Below are 5,461 nucleotides of genomic sequence, written 5' to 3' on the forward strand. Positions count from 1 at the left end.
TTGATTTAAATATAACTTATTCTCAAAAATAATTTATTTGGATAAATATGTGCTTGATTTTATCGAATCGAGAAGCTTGGGATTAAGTGAGGCATTAATTTGTATCGAATTTTGGTTTAATATGGCCAATCTAATGAATTTGGCTATAATTAAAATCAAATTGGCCTTAATTGCAATGCAAATTGGCTAATTGATTTTCGATTATGCTAAAATTTAAACGGATTCAGCTAATTCTTAATTCAATTGGGGTTATCTATTAAATAACCCCAATCTTGAACCAATTAATTTAATCCCATTAATAGGCCCAATAGACCAAACCCCCAATATTGACCCAACTCAATTAATAACCCCAACCCAATCCAATTAACCAATACGCGGCCCACCTTTTGTTTCCTTCTTCAATCACAGCACACACATGATAACAACAGGGCAAGAACAAATCGCAAACCACAGCAACATAACCCTCAACATCATCAACGATTCAATAACCAAAAACATCGATAACACCAACAATTTCCACATTGATAGCTTTCAACATCAATGTTTTCACCCAACAACGACTATCTCAGCCACCCAAAGACCTGATCCAAACCCGTCACCATCCGAACAACATCTCCGACCCGATTTCAATCCCGACCAGCTTCAACCCGACCTCAATCCGATGCTCGCGTGCATCACGCGCATCCCACGCGGATTTTATGCGTAGAAAGGACGAGAAGCTTTTAGAAGATTGCTTAGTTGGCTCGTCTAATGTTCAAAGAATTTTGAGATAATGGTACGAATCTAGTACATATTTGGCGATTTTTCATTAGGTTTGGGGGAGAATTCATTTTTCCCCAATGTTATTGGTCCACCAAACCCAAATTGGTGCGGATTGAGGACAAAAACGGAGCTGGAGGGGGATCGAATTTGAAAATTCCAAAATATCTTATTTTTCGAATTTCAAAAATCACCCCCAATTGGTTTTCTATATAAAGGCCCTTGGGGTCACTATTTCGGGGATATTCTTTCTTTTGGTAACTATTCCTAGGCTTTAGGGTTGAGAAAATTAGGGGAGAAGATTGGAGGTTTGAAGAAGAAGAAATCTTTAGGTTGGTTTGAAAAGCTAGCTCGAAAGTTGGGGTATGGGAATTCTGAAAATAAGAGTTTGTTTTTTCTGCTAAAATTTTCTTGTCCATTTTTCTGGGAAGCTAGTCGATCAATTAGAGAGTTTCCGAATCGACAATACGAGCTCCCAGTAGGGACGATTTTGCTGATAGCTCGAGTCCCGTTTTGCCGCTCCCTAAAAGGTAATACCCTTTCCCATTTAAGGTTCATCTGTTTCTGCTTCATCTCGATCTTCTATAATCGTGAATAAATTTTTTAGTATGATTGTATGTTGGATTGTTTGCTGGTAGATGGCTTTGATAACCGTAGGTAGTTGTTTTGGTAGATTTCCGATTTAATACTCTTATTTTTTGTGAAATGCTTAAGGTTTGCATAGCTAACTTTATGTTAAAGTTTCATGTTCTGCGATTCTGTTTGAGCTGCTGGTATTTTGTTAAGGCTGGTTTTTTCGTTTAAAGTTTCATGCTTTTGATTTTGGTTTGAGTTAATGGTATCCTGTTAAGGCTAGTTTCGTGGCTAAAATTTGATTCTGTTTGGTTATTTCAGGCTGCTTGTATGTTCTAGCTTGTCTTATTTTAAAGTTTCGTATTTTTTTTCTTGTTTTGATAGTTTTCGAGCCGAGGGTGTTTTGTTCATTGTTGGTATTTAACGTCGTCTTGTTTGTCGAAACTTCCCCATAAGTTCCTTAGCTTCCCAAATGACAAAGAATGACGAGGATACGCTTGACAAAAAATGACAAATCTCATGATTCCTCAATGACCATTTCGGCTATTAGAACTCGTTTGAGTTTGACAAAAGAGGATGAGGATGATAGTAGTGCCCCGCCATTTTCCCTTTAGCTTTATCTGCCGTGTCTTTTTTGTGTGGATTCAAATCTTTTATCCTTCCTTGTCGCTTGAGCTTGTTGCTAGTACATGATCGGGTTAGGGAGATGAATGCAATAATGGGGTATCTTAGTATGTTTATTTAGAAGGAATGGCTTTTTTTTCTCCACATGGAAATGGAGCGTCACTGTTGTATGTCTCTTTGAATACCTACTGTCAATGGAACTAGGATTTATAGGTCAATTTCGCTTCTTTTATGTGTTTCAATCAGTCTCTTGACTAGATCGTGGGGTTACGTTTAGGTATGAAGTTCTCAAAACAGCTTGTAAACAGTTTTCTCCTGTCCCATATAACATGAGAGTATCATATAGTGTGGTATAGATTGGTTTATTTGAAGCGCATGACTGCATTTTGATTTTAGTGTTGGAAATTAATAGTGTTCTTGATTTAAGTGAGACCCTCTTTGCTTTTGTTGATTGGATTGTCCTGTATACTATACAACATACAAGAAAAGAGGTGAAACAAACTTATCTTGGTTCATCTGTAGCATAAATTTAAGTATCTATTTTTGGAAATTATCTTCAGCTATTCAGTTTTGTATTCCAGTTGAGTGTTTTGATAGCCAACTGATAAAATTTTCTTCGTTATTGTGTATTCCTTCTCATAAGTAAGCACCGGAACCTATCGTTTTGTCAAAAGGAATGGATTGCGATTTACTATTAATGTACGGTCCTTTAACAAATGTTATAGCATCCCTCTACTGCAACAAACAAAACCAACATTACGTCCTATGCTCTCATCTAATGGTCATCACATGTGATTAGGAAAAGTGACCTTTTACTAGAATTCTTTCATGCATATGCATACTTTTATGCCAAAGTCCAGCATAATATGGCGTGTTCTCTTTGATCTCTATGTTAAAAGTTCAAAACCAATTAAACACAGTTGCATGTCGTATATATCATTAATCTAGTAGCTAAGTTTCCTTTTATGTATCAAAGTAGTGATTTTTTTTTAACAACTTTGAACTTTCTGAATTTTTTTGTTATAAAAGTAATTCATTTTTATGAACGCATATTGATTCATATATCTTTTCTTTGCATGCAGCCCCCTTGGAGCCTAAATGGACTTCTTCACTCTTTGCATTTCATAAATGGGCCAATGAGGCCTATCCTTCCGAGTCAAGCCCGAATGAAAGCCCAAAGTTGAGCATGTGGCATATGGATACGAGAAGTCGAAAGAGGAATAATGGATTAAAATCCCATCTTTGAAGCGGCCAAGGGATTAGAACGTTTCTTTTCTGTTATTTGTTTATTTATTTTGTCGTCTTTTATTTATTTGTTTATTTATTTATTCCTTTATTCATTTGGGCCTCGAAGTCAAAGTTGTAAATTTAATGCAAGTGGAGCGAGACTCGAGCCAAAGGCTCGAAAACTAGACTAAGACAGGTGAAATGGGTTGAAAACCTAACTAGATTCGGACAAGGCCAATGGTTTGGGCTTGAAAGCCTAAATCACTACTTCCCCACTTTTCTCCCCTTTTCCTTTCGTTTACTTATTTACATGTTTCTTTGCGAACTTAGTTAAAATCCCTAACTAAGTCGCCTAAAAACTGGTTTTGCATAAACACTAAAATATCACTAAAATTACTTTTCTTTGCAGAAATCAACTTTTTTCCAAAGTTAGTCAAAGACGATTTTCAAACAGTCCGGATAACCGCAAGTTAGCGGACCTTTAAGGTGCCTAACACCTTCCTAAAACGTTAATAGAAACCACTTATCTAGAATCTCTAACTTAAAACAATTTCCCTGTTTTGAATCGTTTAAAATGTTTTATAAAGGTTTCTTAATTCCTTTTCAAAATTAAGTGGTGACTCTCTTCAAAAGTCAAAATTTCTCCTCAAAACAAGTAATTATCCACGTGAAATAAAACAAGATTAAATATATTTACAATACATGTTGAACATCTCCATCCAATATGGATCTCCATTGCATATTGTGCCACAACTAAAATTGTTGTTAAGACTAAATTGATTAGTACATTCACCAGTAATTCATTCAAAATTACTTAGCGTCAATCTCGAATTGCGATTTGTATACCCTAACAATCTTGGTTAAATAATAAAGCAATCAAGATTAGAGACGTATTTGTCTTTCTTATTTTATGATATTGGTTGGAGTAAAGTCAGTTAAACTAAAGCCTTCTTAAGAATGTGTTCTGGCGACTATGTTATTAAAGATTCATTCATTTATTTAGTTCTATATGCTCAGATTAAATAATATAAAAAATTACTTATTTTATGAAATTTAAAAAACTTAAGTTATTGTTTATGCAAGATGTCAAATTGTTATTTATTTATTTATTCTATTTGAATTTGATTTTATTTGAATTGTAACTAAATCAGATTTATAATATTTTTAATTGTTTGGTTACTTACTGTGTCATATGACCAAATTAAGCAATGACATGTTAAATCTCTAAGATTGAATTTATTTTGTAAATTAGGGTAAATAGTGTACACCAAAGTGACCTATTTGTCTTGATTTATGAGACTTGTTTAATCCATTTTGAGGGATATCACTAAGTTAGAACATACAATGATCTGCCCAAAAGAGATTTATTGTGTGTTTTAAATTAGTATTGGGATGAGCTCCATTATGTGAAAATATTTTGATTTTAGTAAATTATCTTCCCAAAGGGCATAAATTTTTAATATTGAAAATATTTTCTTGCCCTGCCCAAAGGGGGGTCACTTGTTGATGCTGCGGGACTCATCGTTGTAATAATATTATTATTATTCTGCCTTGCTATTTTGATAAATTCATTCATGTTATGTTGTGAACAGTTATCATATATTTGAACAATAACAATATTGAAGTTGTGATTCTACCAAGCTCTAACTTTAAGCGATGGAAAGAAGATCTTGAATTTGCTTTGGGCATGGCTAACATAGATCAAGCCTTGCATGAGGATGAGCCTCCAGCTCTCACTAATTCTAGCACAGCTATTGAAAAAGAATTTTATGCTAAGTAAGAGAGATCTAATAGGCTATGCATCCTTGCCTTTAGGAGGTCGATTGTTGAGCACCTCAAATGTAGATTGCCTAAAACTATCAATACCAAAAAGATTTTTGCCCAAGTGGAAGAAAGGTATTTTGTATCTAATAAGACTGAGACTGGAGATCTAATGAATAAACTTGCAGGAATGAGGTATGATTTTACTAGGGGTGTTAGAGATTACATACTTAAGATGATCCATATTCAGTCCAAACTAAAAACTCTTGAAGTAACTCTTCCTAATACTTATATTGTTTACTCTGCTCTTAACTCTTTACCTGTTGTGTTTAATTGTTTACTCTGCTCTTAACTCTTTACCTACTGTGTTTAGCCAAATGGAAATTGCCTATAATACCCCAGATAAATCTTGGTCAATCAATGATTTCATCTCCAAATGTGATGTTGAAGATGAAAAAATTAAAAAGAAGAAAGGTGAGGTTGCCATTTTAGCTTCTCAAGATTCCAAAGCAAGCTC

General features: G+C 34.4%; 1 long non-coding RNA gene across 1 annotated transcript; it reads left to right on the plus strand.

Annotated features, from left to right (window-relative positions):
• Window positions 1-825: 825 nt before the first annotated feature.
• On the plus strand, window positions 826-3,296 carry LOC107861123. The gene is made up of 2 exons (XR_001671744.2): window positions 826-1,289; window positions 3,039-3,296. It is a non-coding gene; the product is annotated as an uncharacterized LOC107861123 (long non-coding RNA).
• Window positions 3,297-5,461: the final 2,165 nt, after the last annotated feature.

The sequence above is a fragment of the Capsicum annuum genome, chromosome 2 (genome assembly GCF_002878395.1).
Source record: "Capsicum annuum cultivar UCD-10X-F1 chromosome 2, UCD10Xv1.1, whole genome shotgun sequence".
Lineage (NCBI taxonomy): Eukaryota > Viridiplantae > Streptophyta > Magnoliopsida > Solanales > Solanaceae > Capsicum > Capsicum annuum.